We start from the raw sequence: 16,555 nt of genomic DNA on the forward strand, positions 1-16,555 counted from the left end.
GGGGACACCAGGGAACGTGTTCTTAAAATGGTCCCTAAAATGTGCCTCTTGACCTTCTGTGTCACGTCAGCCTCATATAGGCAATTGCATACAAAATGGCTGCAGGTTTGGAAGCTCAAATGTGCCCACTTGCCTGCACTTGCCAGCCGCAGAGTAGCCACCTTGCAACAGAAGCTCTTGCCGCACGCCTTCCCCAGAGCTGAGGGTAGGTCCACCTGCACTGTGCACCTGCATCAAGCCCTGAGCCCTAGGCAACCTCAGAGCAACACACACATGCACACACACACACACACACACACACATCTAGATGACCGAGAGCCTGCTGCTGCCGTGCCAACTAAGCCTGCTGCAGAGTCCTCCAGTGCTCCCCTCCCCCAGCCCAGTTGGGTTAGTTGGATTTCTTCCCAGAATGACTGCTCTGGCAGTGTGCCCTGAGGAGTGGGCTCTCTGTCAGTGCCCCTCTCTTGGGTCTGGAGTCCTAGCCCCAAGCTGCTCACTGGGGCCTGCTCCCCAGGTGACTCTGGCCCCGGCCGGCTGCCTGGTTCCCACTAATGCCCTGGCCAGTGATGAGATAGATCAAGGGCTTTGGAGTCAGGCCTCACCTACAATCCCAAGTCCACCACTTCCTAGCTGTGGTATCTTGACTGATTTCCTTAATCTCTCTAAGCCTCAATTCCTACATCAGTAACATGAGAAAAAGAAGACTTCCCTCTCAGGTTGTGCTGTGGTCTAGAGACAACCTTCGTGAACACCAAGCACGTCTCCGTAGCAGGTGCCTAGTACATGATGGCTATCACTGTCACACTCTGTGTGCCCCGGGACAAATCACCTTTGCCCCCCAAAGGAGCCATCCACTCAGCCAAATACTTGTCAAGCACCTACTCTGTGCCAGGCACTGCAAACACCATGAACAGGACGGAACCCCTGTCCTCATGGAACGTAGGTCCACAATAAAAGAGATAAAGGGTCTGTATTCGTTTGCTAGGGCTGCTGTGACAAAGGCCCACAAACTGGGTGGCAATTTATCATCTCACATTTCTGGGGGCCCGAAGTACAAGATCAAGGTATCAGCAAGGTTGGTTCTTCCCCAGGGCTGTGCCACACCTCTCCCCCAGCTTTTGGCGGCCTGCTGGCAATGGTAGGTGGTCCTCGCCTTGCAATTGGTCTGATCTCCATCTCACACAGTGCTTTCCCTGTTGTTGGGGTAGGGGGTAGGGGTCATCTGTCTCTCTCCATGTCCAAACTTCTCCTTTTTATAAAAGGAGAAGTTTTGGGTTAGAGCCCACCCTAATGACCTAATTATAATTTGAGTACCTCTATAAAGCCAGTGTTCTGGGTTAGAGCCCATCCCAAGGGTGTCATTGTAACTTGAGTACATTTATAAAGACTCTATGTCGGAATGAGGCCACATTCTGAGGTACTGGGGGTTAGGGCTTCAATGTATCTTTTTTTTGGGGGGGGGGTGCACTTCAACCCATAACAGTGGCCCTTTCCATGTACTCATTCAGCCTCATCTGATTTCTGAATGGACTTGATTCCGCACAGGCCTCCTTCCTATCCAGTTTAATCTGGAATCAGGTGCATCCCGCATGTTCAGGGCTCTTAAAGGCTATCTCCAAGAACCATCTGTCTCCTCTCTGCTCTCAAGAAGGTAAAAGACCTGGACGTTGACCTTCCCCTGACTCAGAAGAGGGACCACATGATGTCCCCAGCCAGGGCTCAGATCATAGCCCCAGAGCCCTTCCCCGGGTCCCTGACTCCAGCCACGTGTCCAGCAAGCGCGGCGTCTGATGCAAGAGCACCCCTGCCGCAGGCCTTGGGCGGAAACTTCACATCCTGCGCACAGCACCTAGGTTCCTCTCTTGCACACAGTCATCTCATATAAATGGAAGAAGCATCTCTTTGTGAAATTGCCTATCTCCTGCAGCTCAAGTTGGAAGAATGTTTACTTATTTGGCCCCAGGGAATCGTAAACATCTTGCAGCGTATGTTAACCGTTACTCCATAATACCGTTCATTTTTAGTATCTGAAATTACAAAGTGCTCCCCCCTCTAGGATTTACCTCCAGTTGTTAACAGACTGATGGGCTCAGTTCGCCTTGTTTCAGGCCTCAGAAGGACAACATTATTGGTTCTGGTTTGTCCCCTTTGAAAAAAAAAAAAAATAATAACTCTTGATGTGAAAAAACAGAGGCACCAGCCACCGGTAAGGACCCTCATCGCGAAACTTCCATAAATGCCCAGATAGAAGAACAGTCACCGATCATAAAAGATCTAGTGGTTCCTGAATGCCAGTGAATGAGCCTGAGCGAACCTGGGATTTGGAATATGGACACCTGGAGCCCACCCCACTCCCCCGGCCTATTAAAAATCAGAATTTTAGTAGTGAAAGAGATTCTGTGTTTTTAGTGAACTCAGAGGTGGTGGTGAAGAACAGCCAGGTTTGGAAAGACGGGGTTACTGAATAAGACAACGCTCTGGTACCCTGCCCTGCGCCTCTCTGAGCCCCCACCGTTCTGGCAACCCTGCTGCTCTCTGGGTCCCTTCCAGTGCCCCCTGTCCAGCCCGCAGGGACCCTCCCCGTAACCTGCCCCAGGCATCCCCACTGCCCTGGCCCCTTGATCTGCCTCCTGCTTCCCCCCCACCACCAGTCCATCACCTCTCCCTGGGACCCCCCCAGAACCCCGTGCTTCCCCTCATGGCAGCACTCACCAGGCTCACCACATCCCTGTTACCTGGCTGAGTGAGGCCAACCCACCCCCATCAGGGCTCCCGTGGGCAAGCTCCCTCTGTCCCTCCTTTTCTGTCCATGCGTCTGTCTCCATCTCCCTGGGGCTGCGTGCACTGGACGTGCCCTGGAATCCTCAGCACCGGCCAGAGCCTGCCCGACAACTCCCTCATCCTGCAGTGAGCAGGCCCCTCTGGCTCTAGCCACCCGTTTGCCTATCTCCCCAGCATCGAGCGCCGTGCTTGGCCTCTGGCAGGTCCGTGTAGCGATCCGTGGCTGGCGGGCGGGCTGGTAGAGACGGGGTGGGCTCCGTAGACGCCGCTACCCCGAAGTCTCAGATTCCGCTTCCATCCTCACACCCCAGAGTGGATTTGCTGCATCATCCAGAGCTCATTCATTGACAGCTGTGGCTCTTGGCCTCCTTCTCTGTAACCCCTCCCATGACGCAGGTGAGTTAGGGTGCGAGGACAGTCTTAGAGCCCCTAGGGCTGCCACTCCCCAAGCCCAGAGGGGTGGGCCGCAGGCTAGCCACAGTGGCGTGGTGCCACGGCGCAAGCACCCCCAGACCCTGCAGAGGGAAGGGGCAGGGAGGGAAGAAGCAGGACTCCTCACTCCAGCCGGCAATCTGGCCACAGCAGCTGAAATCAAAAGCCAGTCACCCTCAGGAAGTCTCAGCCACGCCAAGGAGTTGCCGTCACCCAAATCCATGACCTGTTGGCCCTTCTGTCCAGCAGAACGTTGCCCAAGGTACCCCAGTCATCCTCTACGAGCCAGAACTGAGGCTGCCACACCTCTGCCCAGGTCAACCAACTGTCAGATAAAAAGAAGTGTACAGGGCAGGCCTGCCTGCAGGCCTCACGGCCCAGGGGTGCTATGGTCTTTCACCACATCCTACATACTGGGAAGGAGTCACCTGCTTCCTTCCAGGAGAGGCTGCTGGCTGACAGCTCAGCAGAAACTGCTGCCTGGAAGACACCAGAATAGACACTCCGAGATGAGCCAGCCCTGCCCAAACTGCAGACAGCAGGGTGACACTCCTCTCTCAGGAAGCAAGGCTGTCTGAGGGAAGCTCCCCGAGATGCTCCTATCAGGTCCTTGTGGGAGTCCCTGGGAGGGCGCCTTTGCCCATCCTGCCCGGGATCAACCAGGTGAGCATACAGGGGCTTCACAAAGCATCCATAGCCCACAGCCTCTCTGGCTGTGTGCAGTGTTCAGTGCTGCTGTTACTGCCATCCCTTGTTCTTTGTCTACCCCTTCTGTGGATCATGAGGAGGAAAGCTGACACCAGGATTGGCAGAGTAAGTGGCTACCTACTTTGCTGTGCTTTCATCCAACTGTCCAGCAAACACCAAGTGTCACAGGCTGTGCCTGCCTCCACTGATCCCTATCCCGACATGAGGATTTAGGAATGTCACGATTAGAAGGGACCTCTTGTTACGAGGTCAGATTACATCTGTGGATGCGAAGGTACTGGGGGTCTCTACTCAATACTTGCACCTCATTAAATTATCTGCTCTTCTCCAGAGTTCATTTTCATTTGCAGAGGAAAAGAAAGCAAGAAAACTTCTCATCTTTCAAGACACAGTCAAGCGTGACCTCAACAGAGGTTAGTTTTCTCAAAGAAAGAAAACAGCATCTTAACTTCTCATAGCTTGTTTACATTGTGCAAGCCCTATTCCTTGCGCTGCCTTCGTGACACTCTTGCAAGTTAAGCAGGGAAACCAAGCCTCATTTCCCCCCTTGACAACTAAAAAAAAATGAAAAATTAAAAAAAAAACCCTTAAAGGGTTTATCACGTTTAAAAGAATCTGACACTCTTTATTTTTAGCTGAAAAGTATAAGAGAATTTTAAGTTTATAAATAGTTGTGGCATGTTTAAGAGAACTTGATTTACTATAATTATACGTTTATTGGCTACATGAGTAATTTAAATGCTTAAGAGGGTTTTGCTTATTAATATTGTAAGTATACCCTGCCAGACATTTGAAGTGTCTAAAAAGTAAACATATTAAATTTATACATGTGGTTGGAGATGTCTAAGGGAATGTAATTAAGTTTGTAAATGGACTAATTTTAATCTTTGCCCATGAGTTACTTGAACATCAGTGAACAACTGGAAGTTATTTGTTCTCGATTTTTTATAAGAATCATTAGATGCATAAACAAAAATATGTAAGAGTTGGCTGTAAATGCATAAAGAAAATGAGCCTTTTGCATCTGAACTTGGCTGTCTAACTAACCATCTCACACACGCCCTCAAGTCTAGTGGCTTAGCCCTCCCACAAGTGTCCCCATCGCAATCAATGCCAACTTTATCCTTCCAGGTGCGCCAGACAAAAAAAAAAAAAAATCTTCAGTCTTCCTTGACTCTTCTCTTTTGCTCACATCAATCCAAGAGAAAATCCTAATGACTTTACCTTCAAAAGACATAATCCAACCATGTCTTAGGACTTGTCTGCTACACTCTGGCTCAAGCCGTCACCCTCTCCATCCCGGGTTGTGGCAATAACCTCCCACCTGCCACTCTGTCCCCTCTAATCAATTCTCAACTCAGCAGCCAGGGAGATCCTGTTAAAACAAAGTCAGGTCACGTCACTCCTCCACTCAAAGCCTCAGAGTGAAAACCAAAGTCTTCACGGTGGTCCACAGGGCCAGTACAAACAGGCTCCCTTTCCCCCATGACCACACCTCACCAGAGGCTCCTCTTGCTCACCCAGCTCCAGCCTCATATACCTCTGGGCCTTGGCTCTAGCTGTTCCTATGCCCTGAAGACTCTTCACTAGATGTCAGCATGGGATCCTCTGGGCTAGGCAGGATAATTGTGTCCTTCGTCCAAATATCCAGGTTCTAACTCTCAAAATCTATGAATATGTTGGGTACATGGCAAAGGGGCATTAAGGCAACAGATGGAGTTTGTGTTAGGGACTCAATTGCATTACCCTCAAAACTCCTGTATTGGAGCCCTGACCCCCAGTGGCTCAGAATGTGACTGTATCTGGAGATGGTATCTTCAAAGAGGCAAAATGAGGTAATTGGTAGGTAGGCTCTAACCTCATACGACTGGTAAAGAGAAGACCATGTGAAGACATAGGGAGAAGGCAGCCATCTCCAATTGAAGGAAAGAAGAAGCATTAGAGGAATTCGACCCTGCTAACACCTTGATTGCAAATTTCTAGATGCCAGAATTAGGAGAACAGGGAATTCTGTTGTTTAAGCCACCCATTCTGTGGCTCTTTGTTATGGCAGCCCTAGCAAGCTAAGAGAGGTTGCTAATCAACCATCCCTGAGATGAGATTACCCTGGATTACCAGGCTTTAAAATCCCAGGGCCTCCTAATGGAGTCACAGGGATAAATGAGAGTATTCCTGCCCTCAAGCTACTTAGTCTACCGGGAGAGATGTGAAGAAACCATGGTCAAATGTGAAAAGAGCTTTCCCAGAGATTCACAGGCACAGAAGGGTGTGGTGATTAAGAGCATGACTTCCAGTCTGAGCCACTTCAAATCCCGCTTCCACCCCTCTCTAGTCGCCTCTCATAACCTTGTACACATGGATGTGCCTCATGTCCTCCACTAAACTGGAGATAAGGAGAGAACAGACTTCAAAAAGCTCTTGTGAGAGGACACCTGGGTGGCTCAGTGGTTGAGCATCTGCCTTCAGCTCAGGTTGTGATCCCGGGGGGCTGGGATCCAGTCCTGCATCAGGCTCCCCACAAGGAGCCTGCTTCTCCCTCTGCCTATGTCTCTGTGTCTCTCATGAATAAATTAATAAAATATTTTTTAAAAATAAAGCTCTTGTGAGGAAAAACTGAGACAATGAGTGGAAGGGGCTTGAATAGCACTCAGCACATGGAAAGCTTGCTAGCTATTCGGTTCTCTGTCACTGGGCAGTGGAAGCGCAAAGAAAGAAGTGACCAAAAGGGGACTAAAGGGGTCTGGGATGGCTTCTCAGAGAAGAGATATAAGGTGAATCCCTTTCCAGAAAGGAAAGAGGGGATGGGCATTCCAAGTGGAAGGAGTGAATAGCCAAGCACCCTGAGGGTGATAGGGAACCAGTGAAAGTTTCTAAGCAAGAAAATGACAGGGAGAGATGCGTGCTTCCATTCAGAAGAGAATGAAGAGGGACGGTGAGTCTGAAGGCCGGGAGGTGAGTTGATGCTGTCAGTCACTCAGGGCGGAAATGAGAGTAGCCCGGAAGAGAGCAGAAGGAAGGCAAGGAGGGCAAGGAAGGCATGGCTTCACAGGTAAAATTGCTGACACACAGAGCGAAGGGGAGGGGAAGGGTGAGGACAGAAAGGAAAAGTTCATCTTTAGAACCCTCAGGGCTCCTTTCAGCCCTCCTTCCCCAAGGCTAACTGGACCTCCCTGAACAGCCCTGGGCCTCTTGGCTGGTGCAGATGTGAAATTAAATCTCCTCTAAGAGAAGAGACTTCCAGAGCAAATGAGCAGATTCACAAAGTCTCTGGAAGCGAGTCCTGGAGCCAAGAGAGAAAACAAAACCTGCCCAATACAGGGAGAAGGTGATGGGAAGTTCTGGAAGCAAAGATAACATCTCGAGGTGCCATGAAGATCCTACGTCTCTCTCTGGACACTTGCTCAGGTGGGTGAGCATTTGTCAGACACGAATGAAACTCAATCCTGGCCCACAGGAAGCAAGTAACTCATAAACTGTAAGAAAAAAAAAAAGACAGATATCCCCCAGCCCGATCCCTTGACATTTGCCCTTAGCTCCTCAACACACAGGACTGCAGGACACAAATAATCAGGGTATCTGGAGGCAGGCTTTCTTCACCAGTGTTTCCTCCTAGCCTAAGTCATTCTACCGACTCTAAAACTTGAAGAGAATTTGTCTGACAGCTCCAAAGATCCATCACTCAGCCACATTATGCGTGACAGGGCGTTGTTGTTTGTTTTGTAAATCTGGGTAACAACAAAACCCCAAATATTAAACATGAAACCTTCAGATCTATATTCCCCCGTTGTTGTCACTGTTGCTGCTGTTTGTCATTGCCAAATACACAAATCCCAAACATCTGAACATTGTTCCTCCAAATATAACTTCAGAATTCAAATGAGGTTTCTATCTAGAATTTTCTTTTGCTCTTGAGATGCCAAGTCTGAGAGTTCTGAGACCAGGAGAAATGAAGATACTGTGTTTTCTGCAAAGACTGTGGCTGGCCCACCACTGTAAAGAACCAGGACGTGGCTTTGAGTGACTACTACTCTCTGGATGGCCTGCCTCCCCCACTCAGGACAGAGGGGACCCCGCCCCCCATACCCGCCCAGGCAACCAACTGCTCCATTTCCTGCTACAAATCTCAGCAATTATTCTTTACAAAGAGGGGATGGAAACATTTAATCTCCCAGTCCCAAACTGAGCTCTGGTGAATGATCAGCCCACCCCGCTGTTGTTTGGGGGTAGTTTTGAACAAACGTCATCCTGGAACTCAGAGGACAAGGCTGCATTCCCCTAGAGCTGAGCTCAGCCAACTCAATGCTCAGTGATTTCTGCCCCCCACACACCCATGTTCTAAGGAGCCAGGTTCCCAGCCCACTGTGGCAAAGATTCTCATTGCTCTCTTGTTCCCACTTTCTGCTTTCTGTGTCCAGGGAATCACACATCTTTTCAATCTGCCAAAGGGCCTCATCACTCCCTTTCCCCAAAGAGGTTTTTCCATAGAGCCACCAGGTCAACTCTTAAACATGGGTTATAACAATAGAGTCAAGGGGGTTTGCCTTAGCCAGCTTGGGCTGCCATAACAAAATACCATGGAATGGGGGGGCTTAAATAACACACATTCATTTCTCACAGTTCTGGAGGCTGGGAAATCCAGGACAAAAGTGCCCGCAGAGTCACTTCTTGGTAAGGAGCTGCTTCCTGCCTTGCAGACAGCCACCTTCTTGGTGTGTGTTCATATAGAGGGAGGGAGCTGTATTCTCTATTCCTCTTCTTATAAAGGCACTAACACCAGCAATGGGGGCCCTACCCGATGACCTCATCTAAACATAATTACCTCCCAAAGGCCCCCACCTCCAAACACCACCACAAGCAGGGGTGGGGCTTCCATACGGGTTTTGGTAGAGACACAAGCATTCAATCCACAACAGGATCTGAAATTTAAAAAAAAAAGTCTGGTTGTCTCTTTCTCCTTAGGGAGGGAGCTCCTTCAAAGCTAAAAAGAGGTTTGTTTTCCTCCAGAGTTGACATGATTGATTTGCAGGGACATCCCTCGATGAGACAAATTTATAGTAATCATGCATATAACACAAGCTAAATTTTCAACAGGATGAGCTGCTGCACATATTGATAAGCTGCCTAGTGATATGGCTCGTGGGCCTCACTTTTCCCATTACCTATAACAGATGACTCTCTCCATTCATAGTAAAGAACCCTGTGAAGGGAGAAATACACACAAACTCTACTAATGGTTTCATAGAGGTTGAATCCCAGCATTGAACGGGATTTTGGTATCACTCTCTCCACCACACACTCAATGTTTTAATTCCCTCTAATGTTCCTGCCAGTGGTTACTCAGCTTATTGTAAATACCTCCGGTGCCAGAGAACTCACTGCTTTCTAGGTACAGTCTTGCTTACTTGCTTGTTTATTTGCTTGCCCGCTTCTGAAAACACACACATTCTTGGCAGGTTGTAAGTATAGTGTAGCAGACAAAGCCTGGGCTTTGGTGTTAAACAGACCTCAAAATCCCAGCTTTGCCATTTTCTGTCTGGTTTTAGAGAAATGTTGAACATTTTGAGCTTTAATGCTGTCATCTGCAAAGAGGGAAGGGCAATAATGCTTACTTCTTCGATTCTTCCATGAATATATTAGATAATAAAGTGCCCAGGACAGAGTAGGTGTCAGCTGGTGTCAGCTCCTCTCTCACTTCCTCATCACCTTCCTTTCTAGCCTTCCCTTCATTTCCTGCAATACGGATTTAGACTAATACAGAAACACTAGAGCCAACATACCATTGATAAAAGCATCACAGAAAGCCGAAAAGGAGTCATTATGTTGAAAAGGGAGACCCTTGCCTGGTAAGCAGAATCATAAATCCATGATGATAATTAATGTCCTCATTTGATTATGAATTATTCAAGGGCATGGATCTGTCCATACTCCCCATAGAATCTGGCACAGGGCCTTCTGTCTGGTAGACACTCAATAAATGTCTCTAAGCTGAATTTTGTTGGATTTTTTTTGTAAAATTTTATTTCAGGAATTTATATAGATCAGTGCAAAATACAAATAATATTTAGGTATCTGTTATTTGGAGGAATAGCTGCTCCTGGAGGCGATTACATTAATAACTAGGCATTCATTACTAATCAAACTTCTATAAAATTTAGCTATTTTCATTAAATGCATGATTGAATTACAATTATTTTTTTAGAAGACTGGAGTATTTGATAAGTTTATTCCCAGTTACCCCTATATTCCTAGTGCCTAGTACAGCACCTGGTACTGACACAAGAGACATAAGCATTCAATCCACAATAGGATCTGAAATAAAAAAAAGTCTGGTTGTCTCTTTCTACCTATCTCTTTCTACTTCTCTCTCTCTGGTTGTCTCATCTGTCTATCTACCCACTAAATATGACAATATTGTGAATATTGTGACTATTTCTACTTTGAGTATATTTGCTGAAAAACATAATGAAAATAGGATTTAGGATTATACCTAAAGGTCTAGCATATGCATTATTTACTTAAATATACACATTATAATTTAGGTTTTAATACTGTATTCTATCTGGTTCATTGATTTATTACAGAAGTCATGGTCAGAACATAAGTTACTCCGAAGTCATAAAGATAAATCACTCTCTGCGAATGAATCTGGTATAAATCAACAAATAATGAGCTTAACCACTGCAGAAATTACCCTTCCCAAGAGATCATTTGTAAATGTGTTGCTGTTACCAACTTAAGAATAATCTAAATACAATTAAGGTGATTAAAATGTGATTTTAGTGACTTAGAGAGAAAAAAGGTGAGATGAAGAGATGTGGTCAGCAATCAGTATTCTTGTGTAGCTCCCAACACTGTCCCATCTTCTTATATCTGTGCATACACCCTGCCCCCGTGAAACCAAACGTTCCAAGAACAAGCCCTTTCTTATTCATTATAAAAGCTCCCCAGCTCCTATCAGAGAGCCTGGCATACAGTGTGTATTAGGGTTTCTAGAAAAGCCTATATGTTCTCTTCTGGTCTGGTCCTCTCTAGACTCTAAACCACTTGGAAATAGCCCACTCAGTAATCAGTACACCAGCTTTCTTAATAAGAGAGCTGGAAAGCCAAAATAGTTCTTACTATTGCCCCCTATAGTGAGATCCTGGAGTTGGGAGAGTTTGACCTCTAGGAACGACCCTCATCACACAAAAGAGGCTGTAAGGCCAGGAGTATAAAGCCTATAGTTGTTGCTTGCAGGGAATCAAGGGCTCTTACAGTCAAAATTGTGGACAGTCTGGGATTTTACCCTATTTTGCAAGCTAACGATCTGGCCTATAACTGTTTCATGGATACTGGCAAGAAGATATGAGACTCCTGGATCAGAGACAAAGGACTTTATTACAGCAGATGTAATAACCAGAAGTATCAGCATGATATTCATATCAGTGTCCCAGGCCCTCCCCCAGGTCCCACAGGAACAGTGAAGTTGGCCCCAGAAGGACTCTGTGAATGCAGAATTATGTTCCAGGAGAGGAAGTTGGAGTTAGGGTGATTCACCACTTTTATAGCAAGTGAAGGCAGGCCTATTCTTTGTCTTTTTTGTCCAGGGAAAGAAGTGACCTCCTTTCTCAAGGTTACTCACTGAAAATGCAACCCTGGGTAAGGTGGGTGAAGAGCAATCTGTCTCTTGCATTCACGGCATACACAGGAAGAACGTGTAGACATGGTCTGGGCCCATAGCAGATTGTCTCTCCCGACACCAGTCAAACAAGGTCCCCCTTTCCATAGAAGGTGAAGAGGAGGGTAAAGGGAGTAAAGAAGTGTTATTCCAATATTTCTCTCTCCTGAGAAACAGAGATGCAGCCCCTTCCAGGGGCACTTCCCAGCTTTTGCGTACTTGACGTATTGGATTTAACAAGATCAATAGGCTTGTGGCTGCTCCTCTTTGGGGAGGAGAACGGCAGTTTATCAGATAGTACTGCTCCCATATTTACTAGGATATGTCCAAATCTACTATTGTTGCTTTGTATTAACTTTTGGGGACAAATTACGGGCAGTTCAGATTTTGTCCGCCATGTTGGTTAGTTTTTTGCCAACTGGGCTAGGCAAAAGTTACTGACCCAGTAACTGACCCAGTTACTTACTCAAACGCTAATCTAGGTGTTGCTGTGAAGGTATTTACAAATGTGGTTAACATCCACAATCAGTTGAGTTTAAGTGAAGGCAAATGCACCAGATAATGTGGGTGGGCCTCATCCAATCAGTTGAAAGACCTTAAGAACAAAACTGAAATTTCCCTGAGTCTCTCAGGACTGCAACATTATCCTTGCCAAGAGTTGCCAGCCTGCCAGCCTGCCCTACACGTTTCAGACCTGGAGCCCTCACAATTATGTGAGCAAATCCCTTGAAATATACCCTACGGGTTCTGTTACTCTGGAGATATCCAGACTGGTATCTCCACATCTCAGAAATAGGTCAGAAAAAGATAGTAATTAAATAAACCTGTACCTCCTTGCTCACCACACAATCATGCTGTTGCTTTTTCAGGGCCTCAAGTCTCTTGATACCTGGCAGTGCCCAGACCTCAACAGTCCATGATAAATTAGCATCTTTGCTGTACTGTCCATATTTTCTACACTAAAATATCAGAGCACATGGCCTGACAGATATAAGTGTACTTATAGGGAAAACTGGAGAGAATATTTGAAACAGAATCTGTTCCAAAAAATCTGGGACGTACAATTGATGTATTTATATATCATACAGGTCTACTTCACCAGGCCCTCGGTCCACATAAATGCTAAATACACCCTTCAGAGCCCAACTTCTGGATCCTGCAAGATTGAGGATCTCCAATTATTCAACAAATATCTACTGAGTACATACACAACAGTCCAGGCACCATCCTGGCGTTTCAGATAAAAGACAGAAGTTACAAATGCTCACTAATAGCTCACTGCTGGGACAGATGGGCAGGTAAGGAGACTATTTAAAACAAGAGCCCTGACAGAGCCAAATCCCAGGTACCCCCTCAAGGCTGTACCACCCCACCCCAGAAGCCCCCACAAGAGAGCTCCCTTCAGTGCCATTTCACCCATTTTAAGTTCAACAAAGGCTGTCTGTAATGTCCAAACTAAACTCACTTCTCTGCAGCCTACAGTCATCTCAGGGGCCCATATTCGGGGCTCTCAGTCACTTGAGGAGAAATGACCAAGCCAAGGCCCACCCTGGCAATAGCCATCCACTAAAAAGCCTAGCTTTTTGCCCTGCTCAGGCAACCCCAGGTCACCAAGGTCTGCTCCAGGCTGCTGGGTCCAGAGCCCCCTTCCTCACACTCGACTTTTGATAAAGACTAGATTAAGAAATATTAACTCTTAGGGACACCCGGGTGGCTCACCGGTTGAGCGTCTGCCTTTGACTTAGGGCCTGATCCAAGGGTCCATGATTGAGTCCCACATCGGGCTCCGGTAGAGAGCCTGCTTCTCCCTCTGCCTCTCTCTCTCTCTTTCTCCCTCTCTCTCTCTCTCTCTCTCTCTCAAAAAATAAATAAATAAATAAATAAATAAATAAATAAATAAATAAAATCTTAAAAAAAAAAAAAAAAGAAGGAAGAAATATTAACTCCTACACCCACCCTCACCCCCACCCTAGACTGGCCTCGCCAATGGTCTTACAGCTCTGGAATGTAGGAAACTGCTTTCACAGAGCCTGGGGCAGTGCCTGGTCTAGTCTCACTGCTCCACACCCCATGTTGAAGGGAAGGGGGGGAAGAGGGGAAAAAAGGCTGAAAGACACATGACACATGAGAAAATCCAGTGACAAGGTTAAAAAAAAGCGCTAGCCAGCTGGGGAAGGAGTCCTAGATTTAAACACTGCCAGGCCTTCACCTTTAGTGTGCCTTGGGGCAAATGACTCAGCCCTTCTGACTTTTCCTCACCTGTGACTATGGGATCATAAGAGCGTCTACCTCACAGCAACAGAGGGAGATGTCTCTAGAGCTTCCAGCACAGTGTCCGGCAGACAATGAACCCTGCATTTCTGTGCACGTTACCATCACAGTTATTCCATCATCGCTTCTGACCTGCAATGACCCACCTAGACAATGAAGGATATCAAACCACATGACTCCCAACTCCCTTCAAGCCCCAAAGTCCTATGACCTGGTAAGGCATAAATCAGCTTCTTTTTACATCAACTCCACATGTGACAACAGGTGAGGAGAGCAGAAGTGCTGGAGCACAACTCTGAATTCTGCGCCAGGCACCCAGGCCAGTACCAGCACCCACTTCATGGCCAGGCTGTTGCTAAACCCAGCGGGAAACCTGCCAGCCCAGGTTCCCCCCTCCCCAGTGTGACTTGTGTCTCACCTCTAGTTACAAAGCTAAGCTACTATTAAATCTTCCTGTTCAGCACACACTGCATTGCTATTGATTGGCACATTGTGTCTCAGACTAGCTTTAATGCATTATATATTCAGTCACGCACAGCTTGCTAAAACCAGCAGAGTCACATCTCAACTCCCCGCGGCCCTAGAATGTTTTCAGGACTGTAAATTTCTTAGAGAATTGAAGAAAATGTCCATTGAACAACTGGCAGCTTTCATTGGACAACTGACACTGAACAGCTAAGGAAAGGAACCTCAAAAACTCTGTCTGCGAAGAATATAAATTACTAATGATCAATTTCAATGACTCCCAGTGCATGAATCATTCCAATAATAAAACTGTTTGGGCAAAGACTGAAGAGTTGTGTCTCTTAATCTTACACTCCCAGAATTCTGTTATTAAATACGTCCAGGGCAACAATGGGTTATGGATTCATTTGAAGAATCACCTAATTCCTCAAAACTCTGAGGACTCCAGTGGAATTTGCAAGTGGAATTGGAAGATTTGTTGCTCACTAGAGCTACTCAGTAGAGCTGAGACATACGGGCAATTTTTATCTCATTAAGGAATCTTCCAATCCTTGAAAAGTGATAATCATTAAGAATTATACTTGTCTGGGACAAACAGGAGAGCACTATGGTTTTTCTTCATATTCTACAGGATTCTCCTTCTCCAACAAAAGAAATCTTCCACTTTTTCTAATAAAAGTTGCTTCAGTTTTTCTCTCCTCTTCCCCAAAAAGAAAATCACAAGCTCAGCTAAAAATCAAATCGCAGCGTGTTTTACAAGTTAGTAGTCAACTGCCCCCATATTGGTTCTTGACTGTCAGTGCTGACTCCCGAGTAGATGGTGAGGTCCCTGGCAGCGGAAAACTCCAGCCGAGGCTTTCCCTGGCTTCTCCCACATGCATTGAATGGTAGCTCTCAACGAGGACAACTTTGCCCCCCAGAGGACATTTGGCAGTGTCTGGACACATTTTGATTGTCACAACTCGGCTGTGGTGGGTGCTACTAGCCTCAAATGAATAGAGAGAGAGACCAGGATGCTGCTAAACATCCAATGTACAGGGCAGCCCACAAAAGAAAGAGTTGTTTTCCCTGAATTAGTCAATGTTTTCCAGAGAAACAGGACCAATAAATATATAATTTATATTTATTATTTATACTATATATAATTTATATTTATCTATACTTTATTATTATATAATATTTATTATATTAACAAATATAATATTTATTATATTAACAACAAATCCTCCAATTCCTCTTTATATATATAAAGAGACTTACTATAAAGAATTGGTTTATCATAAAGGATTGATTCATTCTCTTACAGAGGGTGGCAAGTCCAAAATCTGCAGATCTGATGTCTCTGTTCAAGTCCAAAAGTCAGCAGGCTGCTATACAACTTGGAAAATCTAAATGATGTCCCAGTTCAAAGACCATAATGCAGGACAATTCTCTCTTACTCAGGGATAGGCATGATTTTTTTTGCTGGTCAGTCCTTCAACTGATTGGATGAGGCCCACCCATATTAGGGAGAGCAATCTGCTTTACCCAAAGTTCACCAATCTAAATGTTCATCTCATCCAAAAACATTCACAGTAACACCAAGAATAATGTGTGACTAGATATCTGGGCACCCCATGGCCCAGTCAGGCCCCATCACATAAAATTAACCATCACAATACCCAAAATGTCAGTAGTGTTACTGACTACAAAATAAATGCTCAAAAATGTTAACTGATGGAACAACTGGTTTGTGTTCACTTGAGACAAAGGAGAAGTCAAAGCGAGGTGAGTTAGTCACGGGGGCAAAGAAAAGACAGGCTAGCTAGAAACTTGGAAGTATGTGTAGAATTTGGGTGGACAGGAAGGAGAACAGAAGACATTCCAGAATGGGAGAAGCTGCCTCAGTGGGGCACATACAAGGGGTCTCAGAGGACAAGATCCCATCCATTGGTTAAAACTCTAAACACTTGAGACTATGAGACTCTTAGTAGAACAGAACCCAATATCAAACCTGAATGAATGATGTGGTTCTGTTTGGGAGTTTTTGCTTTACAATATCATAAATTTGCTTCCTTGTATCTTTTGAGGTGGGGGTTATGAGGGACGGTATCACTGGTATTTGTGGGTTCAGACTGGCTCTACCACTTAGTAGCTCATGACCTTGGGCAAGGAGCCAAATGTGTGACTATTAAATTAGTTCATAAATGTAAAGCAGGCAGCACAAGGTCAAACATATGGAAAATGCTCAATCATGTTGGC

The sequence above is a fragment of the Canis aureus genome, chromosome 32, assembly GCF_053574225.1.
Source record: "Canis aureus isolate CA01 chromosome 32, VMU_Caureus_v.1.0, whole genome shotgun sequence".
Classification (NCBI taxonomy): domain Eukaryota; kingdom Metazoa; phylum Chordata; class Mammalia; order Carnivora; family Canidae; genus Canis; species Canis aureus.